This window comes from Schistocerca serialis, chromosome 12 (genome assembly GCF_023864345.2).
Source record: "Schistocerca serialis cubense isolate TAMUIC-IGC-003099 chromosome 12, iqSchSeri2.2, whole genome shotgun sequence".
In the NCBI taxonomy this organism is placed as follows: Eukaryota; Metazoa; Arthropoda; class Insecta; order Orthoptera; family Acrididae; genus Schistocerca; species Schistocerca serialis.
The window spans coordinates 33,502,138-33,520,233 of NC_064649.1; the positions used below are offsets into that span (position 1 = coordinate 33,502,138).

Sequence of the window (18,096 nt, forward strand, 5' to 3'; positions counted from 1 at the left end):
CTCATTTCCTAATCTAATTCCCTCAGCATCACCTGATTTAATTCGACTGCATTCCATTAACCTCGTTTTACTCTTGTTGACGTTCATCTTATATCCTCATTTCAAGACACTGTCCATTCCGTTCAACTGCTCTTCCCCCCAAGAACCATGAACCTTGCCATTGGTGGGGAGGCTTGCGTGCCTCAGCGATACAGATAGCCGTGCCGCAAGTGCAACCACAATGGAGGGGTATCTGTTGAGAGGCCAGACAAACGTGTCGCTCCTGAAGAGGGGCAGCAGCCTTTTCAATAGTTTCAGGGGCAACAGTCTGGATGATTGACTGATCTGGTAACATCAACCAAAACAGCCTTGCTGTGCTGGTACTGCGCACGGCTGAAAACAAGGGGAAACTACAGCCGTGATATTTCCCGAGGGCATGCAGCTTTACTGTAAATTTGTAATTACGTCACACGAAAAAATTTTTTTTGGCGTTTCTTATCTGACTGTGTGTCTGTAGTCCGTATGTGGAGGCCTGTTTTCCTGAGGAACGGGTAGACGCATCAATTTGAACGTTAAGTCAACAAAGATGTAAATATATCAAACCGAGTACAAATAGTTGTAACTGAGCATTAATTTCTCCGTCGTCTTTTTGTAGTTACGTGAGTAGGAAGAGCCTGTGACGCTATATTGTATGATTTTATAGCATTCTTTTGTCGAGACTGAAAGAAGGACGCCATTAGGCATTGATTTGTAAAGGTGTGTAAGAATTTAATCTGTCTAAATGTTTTGAATAGAGTTACTTGTATTATGATTTGTGTGGTGTCACCGCCAGACACCACACTTGCTAGGTGGTAGCCTTTAAATCGGCCGCGGTCCGTTAGTATACGTCGGACCCGCGTGTCGCCACTATCAGTGATTGCAGACCGAGCGCCGCCACACGGCAGGTCTAGTTTAGAGAGACTCCCTAGCACTCGCCCCAGTTGTACAGCCGACTTTGCTAGCGTTGGTTCACTGTCTACATACGCTCTCATTTGCCGAGACGACAGTTTAGCATAGCCTTCATCTACGTCATTTGCTACGACCTAGCAAGGCGCCATATTCAGTTACTACGAATGTATTCTGAACAAATAATACTGTGAATCGTGTACCGTCAAGAGCGACGTTCATCATTAATGGATTAAAGTTAAGTATCAAGCTAATTACGTCCGCTTTCTGAATTCTAATTCCTTGACATGTTCCAGACCTCACGTCAGTATAGTTCTTCCCTCCTCACGCCAGCCTGCGTGAGCTAAAACGCGTGCATTTCGGCCTCCATTCATAACACGGTGTTGGCTCATCTGACAACACAACAATTTGTAATAAGCTTGCCTGGTATTTTATCCCATCCTTTTAAGACATTTTCAGCTATTTAAATATTATTCGTGGTACAGAGCTGCGCTACGAACGAACGAGCCGCTGCCGCGGCGCATTCAAACTGCATTAAATGAAACCAATCATACCGCAAAGAAGCGGACAGGTAATAGTGAACTAAAATTATTTCTTTCAGCTTTCGGAGTTGCAGGGCAGAGCAGCAGATTTTATGTTTTACAGGTGGACGCGGGCTGCGGATGATGTTATATTATTAACAATGCAAAAAGGTAATTTATCTTCATGACATAAAAGGAATCTTGCTGTGCGTAGTTCTGGTCTGGCAACCATTATAGTAAAAAAAAATTTTCTCTGAAAATTGTTCTCGTGTTAGTCGTGGTACTTATTGGTGTTTTAATGTTAACAAAAATCCAGTGCAAAATTTTGATGTTGAACAGACATTGCGTACTGTAACATCAGTACTGATAACGAAATAATTTTCAGCAACCTTTTCAATAACTGTAAAGTAAGAAAGATATGTTGAACTTTATAGCGAGCTACAGTAACGAAACAATGTTCCTTTCATAGCAAGCCAGATCCAGAATAATAACATAATATATTTTGTTTTGTTGAAAATTAATGATCCAAAGAAAGTCACAGCACAGCATCCCTAAAAAGTATTTCAGGGCTCTTTTCGTAGCAACATATTTTATCTCATCCCTTTATCAATATATTAGTTGTTACGCGAGCAAAACAAAGAGAGCGAAAAGACGAAACGTGGTATGCTAACACTACTTGGGACATAGAAGGTGTGGCAGCCGTTCATTTCACCCCAAGAGGCGAAACTGTGAAAAGTGAGAACTATTATGATGTGTTGCGAACTAAACTGAAACGTGCAGTCAGATAAAAACGTCGCTGAAAACTGCGAAAAGGTGTCATCGTGCAGCGAGATAACGCTCGGCCACATTCTGCCAAACGGACGGCCGAAACAATAAAGGAGTTGGGATTCGAACTGCTGGAACACCCGTCATACAGTCCAGACCTGTCTCCAGGTGGTTGCCTTATGTTTGGACCATTGAAGAAAGCGATCAGGGCAAGAAGATTTGCTACTGGGGTGCAAAATTAGTTACAACTGCAACCAAAAACTTTTTTTTTCGACGAAGTCAAAAAAAATTATGGAACGTTGGACGAAGTGCGTTGTAATGCAGTGGGTTATGTAGAAAAATAATGTATGTTTCAGTTTTCTATCATTAGAATAAATATTCCTTTTCTACCTTTTGACTTCCTCTCGCATACAGTTAAGTTTGTGTGGAACCTTCAGTACGGGAGTCCTGTTAGCACCTGGGCAATTTTTATCGTTTATAGCCGACGAATTACAGCAATGACTTTTTTGTGATGGAACTAGTTAATTTTCCTGTGGCATTTGAAAGAAACTTCTAAGAAAACACCACACGGACTGATGGGCCTCAAGCGCACAGGTAAAGACAAGAACCATACCTGAGTTCCATGTTTGCTTACCATTCCTATAACAGCGCAGGCGTTTATGGAAATTCTTCTCCTGACCGAGGCCGATTCGTGTTATGTAGTAGAAGTTCGCTTTAAAGTTTCTTTCAAACGCCGCAGAAAAATGTATGTAGTTCGATTACGAAAAAGATTAGTGTCGTACTTCGTCTACTATAAATGATAAAAAAAAAGAATACTCGCGAGAGTCAGGAAATTCGCCATATAGTTCGCTACAACTTGGTGAAAACCACATCTCTATATATTTATTAATTCTGCATACATTTGAAGTGGCCTGTCTTAACTGCCTCGCCTGTGTATATTGAACTAACTAAAAATGACATGGTTTGCTTCTTAGTTTGTTTTTTTGAACTGAAAATATATGTGCAGTTAGTCGTCTAATTTGTACAGCATCTAAGTTATTCAGAGTATATTGTTACAACGTTAGCTGCCTCGCCCTGTGTATGTTGAACTAACTGAAAGCTAAATTGTTAGTTGGAGCCACATAACCCCATGGTTCTTGCTTCAAACTTGTGATTATAAATGAACTACTGCGTGAATTAGTTGACGTTATTCATAAAAGAGAAAAACAGAATTTGAAATTATGTTTAAAGTTTGTTGGACGTCGCCAAGCGGACGAACCAACAAACACTCGAGGAATGTAGTTTGTGTGATTTGCATTCTCTTTTAAGCAGACGCGAGGTTTTCAACTACCTCATTGTTTATTATGTTGGTATCTCCTGAACCAAGTTTTGTAAAGTGATATAATAACCAGGGTGAAAAAGACTCCTACCACAGCACAAAAAAAGCGAATATGTCCCGGACAGGGTTGGAGGCCAGCCGCTGTGGCCGAGCGGTCCTAGGCGCTTCAGCCCGGAACCGCGCTGCTGCTACGGTCGCAGGTTCGAATCCTCCCTCGGGCATGGATGTGTGTGATGTCCTTAGGTTAGTTAGGTTTAAGTAGTTCTAAGTCTAGGGGACTGATGACCTCAGATGTTAAGTCCCTTAGTGCCTAGAGCCATTTGAACCATTTGAACCAGGGTTAGGGACGCGAAAGAAGGGAACTAGGTCTTCTACTTATCTGGCAGTTTCAAACACATTTAAATCAAAACATCCTAACAAATTTGCGCTTGTTTCTTGTTGGTATTGGTACCCATGTCATGTAATAAATTGCATCATATCAAGTGAAGTAATCCGTTTCCAGCTGCAAATTCACTCCAGAAATTTTGTCATCCTAGAAAACTTTTTTAGCTATTACATGTATGATCTTCATCCATGTGATGTTGTATACTGTTTATTATGGCCGGAGAGTCTTCTGGATTTTGGGCACAGGATCAGGGACTTAAGCCTATAAATTGCAAAATACAGGTGCGCCAACGCTTTGCGCTAACACTAAGAGAGGTTACTGCCCTGGGGAAGTAGGGTTAGCTCGTAAAAAAGCACGAATATATCAAGATGTTTGGTGTAAATGTCTCTGCAGCTGCCACATAAGTCGTCCCTAGCTTTGGCCAGAACAAATTCGCCTTTTATTGTAATATGATAGAAGCATTTTTAATTCTGGTTCCCCTGTCATAAGTTTGACATTAGACTGCTATAGCTTGGCGACTGGTATAGACTTTTCTTGAGATGGACAACTACTGATCAGGTATAGGTTCTTTTAATTGTCTTCCGAACCATGTTCTCACATCTTGGCATCGGATAAAGCCTTCACAAAACAACAGGACGATCCTTCACTGTACTATATGTATTTGTTTCCCTTCTTACAAAATTGGAACCGATTCGCACAAGTTTGAAACATACCAGGGTTGCCCAGAAAGTAATGCACTGCATTTTTCTTTTTTCTCAGCCGAAAACAATGCTACGAATGCGAAACGTTACTGAGCCGTAGTAAAATTTGCTGTTTTGAAGAGCACGCCGCAGCGCGTAGTGTAAAGCAGTCGCCCTCCGTTTCTGGCGGTGGCGCCGCTGTGGCAATCGCAGCTTTGGTGTCTCCCTCTGGTGGGAAAGATGAAAGGTTGCCTGTTCACGTGCATTTAAGGGGCGCTATCAGCTCGGCAGTCGGTTAGTCGCATGAAGTCAGTCGGAGGCAGTTGGTCAGCCAAGGGGTGAGTCTGTCAGTCTCGGCGAGTCTAATCAGTTGGTCAGCCGGCTCAGTGTGGGGCAGTCAGTGTCTGTTTGTCGTCTGGAGTGCTGGTATGTGTTAGGCCGTCAGTCTGCGCGAGCTTGTTTAGGCAGTGGTCATTGGCGGTTGGATCGATCGATTCATCGGTCGCGCACTGAGACACATGATGACTTGTCCGCCTTGAGCGTCGGCGCATGTGAGGTCGCCACGTGAGTCCAGTGAGCCGCGGCGTATAGCGAGGGGTAGTGGCTTCGCGGTCGACACGAGAGCAACAGGAGTCAACCCACGACATCGGTCTGGCCGGGGCGAGCTGCGACGTCGTGAGACGGGAGATCGGCGCGCCTTCCTGCGTCCGATGAAGAGGCTGCCAGCGGACGGTTCGGGAGAGCGTTTTGGAGGGTGCTGCGCCAGGTCTTCGCCAGGCATCGCAGTTTATTAAAGGTTAAGTGATTCGTGATATGTTGTTTCATTTACTTGTTAAATTCTACTTGTGTTCGTGGTCAGTCTCTCGTCTCCAGCTTGCTCGTCTGTCTCTCGTCCGCATTTGTTAGGCAGTTAGTGTCTGTCTGTCTGTCTGTCGGGCTGCCGTACGTTAATAGCTGCCTCTGTCATGTTTGTCGGATTCGGTGTTAACGCATTTATTGCTTGAAGATCGAATTCTTGAAATGTATTTCTATCTTGCTTATCATCTTTCGAGGTGATATATGTGTCATGTAGAGCATGTTGTACATTTTATGTAAGTCTGTATTTTATGAGTATTATTTAAATAGTTATTTTAGGTTATAAGCTTGCCACACTTCCACCGTAAGAGTCCTTTAAAAAATTGCATTTTGGGTGGCAAGTAATTTGAGGGTTGTACCATTTCCATTCCTCTTACGGGGTGTATAGTTTACATGTTTGTGTGAGTTGTTAAAATTTTTTGTTTAAGGTAATCTGGTGTGCTGCAGATTTGCACCAGCGTAGTCTTTCAGAGGTTGTTGTGAGTGGTCATGACCACGGCCATGAGGAGGCAAGCTTCTCAGCCCGAAGGCTCCTACTGTTAATATTGTTCTTTGCCTCTAAAGAAAACTGTAACTTGATATTTCGAGGGTGCTTTTCTGCTTATAATTTTAAATCTGTTTTGAAAAGGCTTTTAGGAATAAATTCATATTTGTTAAAAGTAATTTTCCATCAGTTACTTCCTGGCAACTACTTCCACGCTCACCTAGTGTGATTAAATGTGTCAATGTTCTTGATGAATCGCCAGTAAATAAAGTAAATTCTTTGGTTCAGTTAAGTATGTTATATGATTTGAAGTCTCCTGAGTGAGCGCGCCAAGTTTCCGTCACTTGCGACAGATAGCGTAGCTGTAGGACAGTTTCAAAATGGCGTCTGTAGATCATGTGCCTTGCCGTCATTGGATTTCTCACTGCCGAGAAAGACGCTGTGGGGAATATTCACGAACGCTTGTGCAAAGTCTATGGAGCATCTGCTGTCGACAGAAGAACAGTTATTCTCTGGGCACGGAGGGTGAGTTCATCAGAGGGCGGTTCGGCGGAGCTCCACGATTTGCAGCGGTAGGGGAGACCATCCACGGCTGTCACACCTGACAAGTTGCAGCGAGCTGATGTTGTCATTCGCGAGGACAGACGCATTACGACTCGTCAGTCGGGGCTGTATCTGTCAGTCAGCAAAGGAACTGTGGACGCAATTATCCGCACTCTTGCGTATTCCTAAGTGTGTGCAAGATCGGTTCCGCGGCGTCTAACGGTGGATCACAAATCGCACCAAAAAAAACATTTGTCTTGATTTGTTGCAACTTTTTCAAGCTGAGGGGGAGGCCTTCTTGTCCCAGATTGTGACAGGTGATGAAACCTATGTTCACTATTTTGAGCCCGACACAAAACGATAGTCGATGGAATGGCGCCATTCTCACTCCCCACAGATGAAAAAATTCAAAGCAACTGCTGCCGCTGGTAAGGCCATGATCACCGTGTTCTGGGACTGTGAAGGTGTGATTCTCGTTGATGTGATGCCAAGAGGCAGTGCCATTAATTCAGAAGCATATGTCAACACATCGACACAACTGAAGACACGCTTCTGGCGTCTTTTTTCGGCACCACAGCAACACAGGAGATGTTTTGCTGCACCACGATGACACTCGGCCCCACACATGTCTGAGGACTGCTGAACACGTCGCAAAACAGGGTCGGACAGCGTTACTCCATCCACCCTAAAGCCCTGACCTAGCCCCCTCGGACTTCCACTTGTTTGGACCATTAAAAGAAGCCATTCGTGGAAGACATTCTGAGGAAGGCGATGTGGTGATTCACACAGTGAAGCACTGGCTCCACCACCAGGACAAGGACTGATACCGACAGGGCATACACGCCCTTGTTTCGCGCTGGTGGAAGGCCATAGTACGGGATGGAGATTACATGGAAAACTAGGGTGTGTAGATAAAACACTATTCTTTCATTTGTGTAATTCTCATTATGTTCAATAAATAATTGTTGAAGAAAAAAAGTGTGGTCCATTACTTTCTGGGCAACCATCGTATAAGTGGCGTGCGCAAAAAAAATTACAAAAATGTGTTTCGTGCATGTAAATCCGAATGAAGCTAAATTTTTGAAAACAAGGTTTCGATTTTATTGTAAGAATGCATTTTTATTGCTTTGAATCATTTTAAACCGTTTCCTCGCATTCAGTTCAAGTAGGAGTGGAGTTTACGCACTTCATTTAAATGTTCAAATGTGTGTGAATTCCTAAGGGACCAAACTGCTTAGGTCATCGGTCCCTAGACTGACACACTACTTAAACTAACTTAATGCTAAGAACAACACACACACACCCATGCCCGACGCAGGACTCGAACCTCCAACGGGAGGGACCCACTACATTTACCTCGACATGAAACCGTCGCATCTCGACAACGTATAAAGATTATTGTATTACAAAATTACATTTTGACTTAAAGCATTTATGTACCTTAATGCATGTTTGAACCGATTCGTAAAAGTTTAAAGTACATAAGTGTTGCTTTTCAAAAACCTCCCAGAGAAACGTGCTTTTTGCACTTAATTTGAAAAATAGAAGTGGTGTGAGTAATAAAAACCTCACAAAAACGTTCTTTTACACGTAGAATCCGAATGAAGCTAGATTTTTTTAAAGCGAGTTTTCAATTTTATGTACCAACGCATTTTTGTATGTTTGAATCTCTTTAAACCGTTTCAGCCCATTCAGTTCACGTGTTACATTTAGGTCAACTTTAAACCATTGTATCTCGACAGTGGATACTTGTTAATTTTGAATTTATTCATTTACCTACCTTGGTGCAAAGTTTGAACCGATTCGTACAAGTTTAAATTACAGAAGTGGCACGCTTCTAAATCCTTCCAGAAAAACGTGTTTTTTTGCGCGTATTCGCGCGTAAAATCCGAACGGTGCACATGAAAATAGTACGGGTATCTGAACATTAATTTTCAGCCCAATTAACATCTTTTGCAAAAGGACTTTATCGTCTCGCACAATTTGTCTGGGCACTAGGTCCTGTTAGTCGTTCAAACCTTGCTTAACATACTGTCACATAGCTTCAATACGGCATATGTTCGAATAGCTGTTCAAATGGGCGGTAGTCAGGGCTAAACGGAAAACTTTTTACGTTTAGTTGGATGTCACTAAGTACTCTCATTCTGAAATACTGAATGAATATATTGTGGGTATCTGCGCATTGTGGGATAGGTTGCCCTAGACGTATACGTACTTTCTAACTGTAATGCTTGTCGTACTTCGTTAAACCTTTAATATAAGATTTAACCCGTTAATGATAACATTGTGAAGAATTTTATATTTTTGAATTCGGTCAATAACTACACGAAATGTTAAAAAGAAATTTTTGTTACCCCTGAAAGCCATGCAACCTGCAACTTGCATAGCGGACAATAAACCATGAACCGGATTAGCTGGTTGGATATATTAGGCAGGTGTAACAGTTTTTATTTTTTTTTGCCTCTTCAGTGTATCGAAACAGAGAATGACAGAAAGAACACCTAAATACTAAATTCCTTTCTCCAAAACTGTTTCAGTGGTGAAGATTTTACAGCCGTTTCTCCTTTCAATCGTAACACGAACGTCAGAATCAAAGACATCGAATTAAGTGATCGCGGGAACGAAAAGCAATAGAAATGTCAGTGGAGGGAAGGTCGCTGGACCTGACGGAACAATTATACGAACCGACACAGAATATGCGAAACAGCCTGCTCATCTGTCTACTGGGGTTCTCTGCACAAACGAATATTTCCTAGTCATCGGAAAAACGTGCAGGTCATTCCCGTTTCCAAAAAGGGTTGTTAAACTGGCAAGTACAATTAAAGATCTAGGACACTGATATTATGTTGAAGAATTTTAGGATTTGTTTTCTGCTCGCGTATTATAAGATCTCTGGAGCCTGGAAACCTCCTCTGTAGGAATCAGCTTGGCGAAAACAACGATCGCGTGAGACCCAGCTCGCACTGTACGTCCACGAGACCCAAAAAGCGGTAAATACAGGCACCCTGGTAGATGCCGTGTTCTCTCACTTCTGGAAACAGTTCTATAAATTTCCACACTGTTACCTAACGAACAAAATAAGAGCGTACGGTATATCAGCAGCTTTGAGACTAAATAGAAGACCTGGCAGCAAATAGAGCACAGCACATCGTCCATATCAGATTTATTGGGGAGAGAGACAGAGAGATAGCCAATGGGAGATGAAAAGAGAGAGAGAGAGAAAGAGATCTTCAGATGTAAGAGTATTGGGCCTGTGCATCGGTTCGTAGATTTTTCAAGTTCAATAAAGGCAACAGTGTTGAAGTGAAGAAGAGAAGAACTGGAGGAACAGTGTGGACAGAAGACCGAAGGGAGCAGCACAGAGAGAGGATGAAGACATATTGGCAGAAGAGAAAAGAGGAGGAGCGCAATAGGAGAAATGTACATTGAAAAATAGTTGTTTAACGCGGTCCCTAGACGGCCAAAATCGGAATAAAAAAAAAAGGCAACAGATACACATAAGGAAGCCTTTTTTCATAAATAATACACAGAAGCGCCAAAGAAACTGGTATACACGTGCTTATTCAAATACAGAGATATGTAAACAGGCAGAATACGCTGCTGCGGTCGGCAAAACCTATATAAGACAACAAGTGTCTGGCGAAGGTGTTATGTCGGTTACTGCTGCTACAATGGCAGGTTATCAAGATTTAAGTGATTTGAATCTGGTGTTATAGTCGGCGCACGAGCGATGGGACACACCATCTCCAAGGTAGCGATGAAGTGTCGATTTTCCCAGACGACCATTTCACGAGTGCACCGTGAATGTAAACAGTCTGGTAAAACATCAAACCTCCGACATCACTGTGCCCGGAAAAAGATCCTGCAAGAACAGGACCAACGACGCCCGAAGAGAATCGTTCAACGTGGTAGAAGTGCAACACTTCCGCAAACTGCTGCAGATTTCAGTGCTGGACCATCAACAAGTATCAGCGTGCGAACCATTCAACGGAACGTCATCGATATGGGCTTTCCGAGCCGAAGATCCACTTGTGTACCCCTGATGAATCCACGACACAAAGCTTTACGCCTAGCCTGGGTCCGTCAACACCGACATTGGACTATTGATGACTGGAAGTATGTTGCCTGGTCGAACGAGTCTCGTTTCAAATTGTATCGAGTGGATGGACGTGTACGGGTATGGAGACAACCTCAAGAACCCGTGGACCCTGCATGTGAGCAAGGGACTGTTCAAGCTGGTGGAGGCTCTGTAATGGTGTCGAGTGTCTACAGATGGAGTGATAGGGGACACCTGATTCGTCTAGATGCGACTCTGCCAGGTGACACGTACGTAAGCATCCTGTCTGATCACCTACATCCATTCATGTCCACTGTGCATTCCGACGGACTTGGGCAATTCCAGCAGGACAATGTGACACCACACACGTCCAGAATTGCTACAGAGTGTCAGACTTGAACATTAGTCAGCATACCTGGGATGCCTTCCAAAGTGCTGTTCAGAAGAGATCTCCATGCCCTATTACGGATTTATGGATAGTCCTGCAGGATTCATGGTGTCAGTTCCCTCCAGATGTTAGTCGAGTCCATGCCACGTCGTGCTGTGGCATTTCATGCGTGCTCGCGGGGGCCCTGCACGATATTAGGCGGGTGTACAGTTTCTTTGGCTCTTCAGTGTATATTCCCCTTTACTGTTCAACAGTCTGCCAGCACTGGTTGTAACTTGTCAGTTCCGGGACTGTAATCACGTGGATTTGTGGAGAAGAACTCGTCATGTTCGGAGCTATTTTCCTCCGGAAAGGTTGTTCCTTGACGGTTGTTCGATAGAGGTGAAAATCTGAGGACACAAGACCACATGAATAAGGTGGGAGCGGAATGATTTCCCAACCTAACTTCTGAATAGCGTTTTTTATCAGTGTAGGAGAATGCGGGCTGGCGTTATCGTGGAGTAGCATCACTTAACGCAGTCCCTCTCTCTGGTCATTGCTCTTGGATGGCGTCGGCAAGACGTCGCAGTTGTTGACAATAAATTTCGGCACTGATATAGCTCAGGGAAGCAATCCGTAGAACACCAAACAGCCGGTGTTCCACCATATACAAAACGTTATCTTTTGTTGGATGTGCTCAGGTCTTTGCACGGGAAGTTGCTGTTCTATTTGGGCTCAATCATACCTTGTTTCCCATATGTTAGCATAAAGACACTTTTTTTCGTCGCCAGTAACGATACTGGATAGGAATGGTCGGCGTTGTTCACGAGTCAATTGATGACGGGCAACCAGATATGCACATATGGCGAGCCGCTGATGTTTGAGATTTTGGCTTAGAATTTGCTGTACCCGTACACCCTAATTTTGAACCTTTCTCATTGCATGAAAGTGTCGCACGATGGTGATATGACCCCAGTTCACCACATTTGCCAGTTCTCGAGTACAATGAGTGGATCATTGTGGATTAATGCGTTTAAACGATCTTCATCAAACCCCAACCGTCTTCCTGCGCAAGGAGAGTCACTAATGTGAAAAGGATCTTCCTTAAAACGAGAAAACCATTTTTTTGCTTTGCTTTGTCCATCGGCGTTATCCCCATACAGGGCACAAATGCTTCTGGCTGTCTCTGGTGCTGCCACCTCTCTATTGAACTCAAATGGAAGAACATGTCAGGAATGTTCCTATTTCTCCAATTGACACTTCATTTTCTAGCGTCCACCGCTCCACCTGCTACTATATCTCCAAATGACAAAATGACGATGTGTAAAATCAAACAGCAACAGTGAACTACAAATAAAAAAAGACAACCTGAAAGGTCTCTGTTGGATCCCATTCATGTTAGTTTCTTAAATCTGTTCATTTACGGCATACATTTCACTTCTAAGTTTACTGGGTGTTTCTGACTCTATCTGGGAGGAGACTGAGCAGTGGAACTTGTTACTTTTACACATAATCAAGAACGATCTTTCACACTACTACACTTTAAATCACAGTTTATATGTAATTCATGTCACACAGTCTCATACGGAACCTACATCCGCTTCTTTTATATGCTGTATATGATAAGATACTGTCATCCCCCTTTCCTTCTGTGTGAAAGGATGAATGAGCAAATGTATTTCTAATTGCATGCTTGATGGTAGCATACAAGCCTGTCTAAATACGGGTAAGGCAAATGCCAGACTGCAATTTACGGGAAGACTCCTCAGTAAATGTGGTCCACCCACAAGAGAAGGTAGGTCTCAGCCGCAAGCGGGCCGAAGAACTGAGCATCTAAAACACGATCGGAAAAAAATCCGTTTATGTAAAAAAAAGTTAAGACAAATTGGATATTTTCAACTTGATATTCCAGCCACACGATGCTATTCTCAAATTGCGGCCGCCCATGCGGTACTTGAAACCGCACAGCCTCGTTCTCATAACCGGCCATTCTGACAGACGCGTTTGTCTGTTATCTTACGGCTACTTCGGTTCCAATTGAAAAACTAGAGATTTAGAGACGTATAATGAAACTAATTTATGAAAATACAAGGATATTCCATGTTATTTCGGTACGGTTATGATAAAGAACGTTTTTCGCCATGGTTCTGATCACTACAAGTCGGTAAAGTTAGAAATATTCATGCGGATTGCAGTTACTGCCAATGTTTGCTATCTGACGTGTTGTATTTCTCTTATAACGGGTTTGATTTGATATCATATCCTTTGCTACAAATAAGAATCATATTTTAACATGAACGTCTCTACAACGCACTTTCACGAAATCTTTTTACTTCCGTGTGAAGTTGATCGGTACAAAAAGATAAGTTTAAATTCAATTCAATTTTTTCATTCACAACCCACGGGCTAACTTTCTGCGGGACTGAATCAATCGTCAATTCCCATCAGAAGTCTGGACGCTGACTGTGGGGATATCGTATATTGCACAGGAGGAAGGTGGCTCAGTCGAGGCCAGGTGTTAAAAAGATTTTATAGCACAACTTATGAAATCAAATCGTTCATAACATCAGATGCAAAATCTGTACCAGAAGCTGACGATGCCAGCAGAGAGGAAGATTTAGCATTTTTGGTAGATTCGACTGTTCATTTAGGTGACTTAAACAGGCTTCTTCATGGTAAAAACCTCCTTATCGGTTCAAAGTTTCAAACAATAAACGCATTCTAAATAAAACTGAAATTATGGCGAGCACAAGTACAAACAGTTTCTTTCATTTCGACGCGTTGGCCAAACATAATCCTGAGGACGGGATGAAATACGCAGCCAAACTTTTCGATTTGATGCAAGAAGTTGAAAACTGATTTCAGGATATCGAAAAAAATAATCAAAATTTTTGTGTTTTCGCGGGACATTTTACAAACAATATACGAGAACGTACAAACACTGCCAGAAAATTTTCAGATATAATGCGTAGAGATGCAGTCTGACAACCAACTAAAGCAAAAATTTGATCGAGTGACACTCTTGGACTCTTGCAAATCATTCCCGCCCAGAGACAAATATCCCTCGCTGCACAGTCATGTGTTACGTAATGTCATCTTTGTTTGGAGGCCCGTACGTATGTGAAAAGTTGTTTTCAAGAGCAAATCATATAAGGAGAAAAAGTAGAACCTAAGTCTGAGACGAACACCTTGAGCTCATCGTGAGAACTGCAACGACTTCGATCGAACCTTATATGATGGATATATTAGTTTCCCAAATTTAAAGTCAAATGTCACATTAATTCTATGATTTGTAGTTACTTACGTATAAAATTATTAATGAAATCTCATATATAAAATGTCAGATTAATCTGTCTTGCTTTTTTTAGGACACAGAATCATAAATTAATAAATTCTAAATTACTTAAATGTGGTAATTGTACACCTCCGACACTTTTTAGGGTTCCTTGGCTTAGTCCGAAAAATCGGAACGCTTATAGGACCGCCATATTGTCCGTCTGGCTGTCTGTCTGTCCGTTTGTTAAGAACCCTTTCTCTCAAGAACGGGTAGACGTATCAAAGCCAAATTTATGTCACACATTAACGTCTATGGTCTCTTGGCGGTGAAACACTTTTAAGTTCGTAAGTCATTTCAGTCAAAAGATACGGCCATTTATGTCACATATTTTGTAAATCAAAAATTCACTCATCAAAACCTATAGACTGCTTCCCGTGGTTTGAGAATAGTCGAATTTGGCAAGAAGCAAGGTTTCATACTAGAAGTAAAGGGAAAGTTCCGAAAAGTGTTAACTTGTAATTGTATAACACGAGAAATTTTTTTTTCTCATTTTTATCCGTCTGTGTGTCTATTCGTCTGTTAAGATCCTTCTTTTCTGGATCAGATTGGAATATCAAATTGAAATTTATATCACATATTGAGGCCTATGATCGTCTGTCGGTGTAAAAATTTTTGACTTATAAGTAAATACAATAAAGAGATACGACCATTTCTGTCACATATTTTGGTATTGGCAAACTCACTCATGAAAACCTATAGTGCACTTCCAGGTGACCTAGAAACATGAAATTTGGCAAGAAGCAAGGTTTTACAGTACAAGTAAAGTAAAAATCAGAAAAATCGTTGCTTTATTATTGTATCACACGATATGTTTTTTCATTTTCATATCCCTCTGTCTGCCCCTTTCGTCTGTTAAGAACTTTTTTCCTCTAGAACAGTTTGGTGAATGAATTTCAAGTATGTGTCATATACTTAAGTCTATGGTTCTTTGGCGGTGTAAAAAATTTTAGCTCCTAAGTCAATGTAATGAAATTATTCGGCAATTTATGTCACACGTTTTGAAACACGCAAACTCACTCATCAGAACCTATAGGATACTTCCCGCTTTGCTAGAACAGTGGTTCCCAAGCTGGGGGTAGTTATATCCTAAGGGGTCAAACGTGATTTTCTGAGGGGTAAAAACAAAAAGATTCGACTGCGTTTTGGTCAAAAAACTAAATCATTTTTCAAGTATCATTACTATTATCACACATCTTCCTCACATAGTGCAACCATTACACACATACTTTGGATTTTGCTCCATGAGTCTATGAGAGCAAAATGGAGACACATTCATCAAACATTACCCGCCGGCTGCTTCAAACTCTCATCAGAGAATGGCATCGTAACTCCGAAATCCAAGAAAATAAAAAAATAAATGTGTAGAGAGCATGCGCTGACGCATAGAAGCTCTTATTGCAGCAAAGAGTGACATCAGTAAATTTTGAAATTTACTGAATTAAATTTTTGTCAGTGCTAATATTACTTCTGCAGAATGTAAAAAAATAATTTTACCTGCATATTTTGTTGTTTTTCTGATCCCAACAGAATATTGACACAAATAAATAATAGATAAGAGACCTACAACCAACAATTTATCAGAAAAATACCATTAAACTAGAAAATGCAAAAGTCTGACTACTGCTCCTAATAATACGGCCGCCTACTGTAGGTTAACTTACGTTGACCAGTGAAAAAATTACACTCTCAGTACGGAAACTGTGAAATAATGATAACTTACATAGTTCCGCGTCTGGCTCGCTGGTAGTGCAATACAACGCCGGTATGAACACGCTAGAAAAATCGCGTTCCTTTATATTCTCCTGCCCTCCCGCTATACACTCTATCGCACAGCTATACCCCGTATCCAGTGTCGATCACATGACTCCCTCCGACGTTTTAGGGCACTATCACACTATCTTCCATGAGTGACGGAAGTTCATTTTATCCGAATACAGATAAACTACTGGGGACCTGACGCAAGAGAAGCCAGTTCACATTTCTTTTCATCCTCGAGCCGTGTAGTTCAAAATTAATGTGTGAATGGCAAAAGAAGCCGTTAGTTTACACTACTGGCCATTAAGATTGCTACACCGAGAAGAAATGCAGATGATAAACGGGTATTCATTGGACAAATATATTATACTAGAACTGACATGTGATTACATTTTCATGCAATTTGGGTGCATAGATCCTGAGAAATTAGTACCCAGAGCATTCACCTCTGGCCGTAATAACGGCCTTGATACGCCTGGGCATTGAGTCTAACAGAGCTTGGATGGCGTGTACAAGTACAGCTGACCATGCAGCTTCAACACGATACCACAGTTCATCAAGAGTAGTGCTGGTGTATTGTGACGAGCCAGTTGCTCGGCCACCATTGACTAGACGTTTTCAATTGGTGAAAGATCTGGAGAATGTGCTGGCCAGGGCAGCAGTAGAACATTTTCTGTATCCAGAAGGGCCCGTACTGGACCTGCAACATGTGGTCGTGCATTATCCTGCTGAAATGTAGGGTTTCGGAGGGATCGAATAAAGGGTAGAGCCACTGGTCGTAACGCATCTGAAATGTAACGTCCACTGTTCAAAGTGCCGTCAGTGCCAATAAGAGGTGACCGAGACGTGTAACCAATGGCACCCCATACCATCACGTCGGGTGATACTCCAGTATGGCGATGACGAATGTGCGTTCACCGCGATGTCGCCAAACAAGGATGCGACCATCATGATGCTGTAAACAGAACCTGGATTCATCCGAAAAAAATGATGTTTTGCCATTCGTGCATCCAGGTTCGTTATTGAGTACACCGTCGCAGGCGCCTGTCTGTGATGAAAGTCAAGGAGAGTCGCAGCTATGGTCTCCGAGCTGATAGTCCGTGCTGCTGGAAACGTCGTCGAACTGTTCGTGCAGATGGTTGTTGTCTTGCAAACGTCCCCATCTGTTGACTCAGGGATCGAGACGTGGCTGCACGATCCGTTACAGCCATCCGGATAAGATGCCTGTCATTCGACTGCTAGTGATACGAGGCCGTTGGGATCCAGCACGGCGTTCCGTCTTACCCTCCTCAAGCCACCCATTCCATATTCTGCTAACAGTGATTGGATCTCGACCAACGCGAGCAGCAATGTCGCTATACGATAAACCGCAATCGCGATAGGCTACAATCCGACCTTTATCGAAGTCGGAAACGTGATGGTACGCATTTCTCCTCCTGACACGAGGCATCACAACAACGTTTCACGAGGCAACGCCGGTCAACTGCCGTTTGTGTATAAGAAATCGGTTGGAAACTTTCCTCATGTCAGCACGTTATAGGTGTCGCCACCGGCGCCAACCTTGTGTGAATGCTCTGAAAAGCTAATCATTTGCATATCACAGGCTCTTCTTCCTGTCGGTTAAATTTCGTGTCTGTAGCACGTCATCTTCGTGGTGTAGCAATTTTAATGGGCACTAGTGTACTTCCGGATCGTAATAAACTTATTTTGCCGATCTTTCTAGTACGTTCACCGTGGTGACAAAAGTCGTGGCATACCTCGCAATACCCTGAAGGACACCCTTTCGGCCGGCATAGTACAGCAGCTCGACGTGTCACGGACTCAACAAGTTGGAAGTCTCATCTAGAAGGATTGAACGATGCTGCCTTTATAGCCGTCCATAATTACGAAAGCGTTGTCAGAGCAGTATTTTGTGCACGATCTGACCTCTCGATTTGTCCTATAAGTGTTCAATGGGATTCATGTCGGGCAATCTGGGCAAGCTTGCTCTGCTGCTTTGCAAATTTTAATAACGTCAGCAGAAGGTGTAACTAAACCTCCCACATTCTTTCTTCTGATTAGTCCAATGTCACTGTCCACTGCCCCACATAAGGAATTGGCACATT

General features: G+C 42.6%; 1 protein-coding gene and 1 long non-coding RNA gene across 7 annotated transcripts in view; one reads left to right on the forward strand and one right to left on the reverse strand.

The window, feature by feature from the left end:
- The window catches only part of LOC126428083 (F-box/LRR-repeat protein fbxl-1-like), a 110,936-nt gene extending 94,849 nt beyond the window's left edge, over positions 1-16,087 (reverse strand). For 3 of the 5 annotated variants that reach the window (XM_050089972.1, XM_050089973.1, XM_050089971.1), the window contains exon 1: positions 15,957-16,087. The gene's annotated coding sequence lies outside the window, so the exon portion shown is untranslated. The remainder of the gene's footprint in view (positions 1-15,956) is intronic. The other 2 variants (XM_050089974.1, XM_050089975.1) reach the window with 2 other exon arrangements.
- LOC126428085 (uncharacterized) overlaps positions 4,905-18,096 on the forward strand; it is a 101,705-nt gene continuing 88,513 nt past the window's right edge. For both annotated transcript variants that reach the window (XR_007576772.1, XR_007576771.1), the window contains exon 1: positions 4,905-5,389. This is a non-coding gene — a long non-coding RNA (uncharacterized LOC126428085). The remainder of the gene's footprint in view (positions 5,390-18,096) is intronic.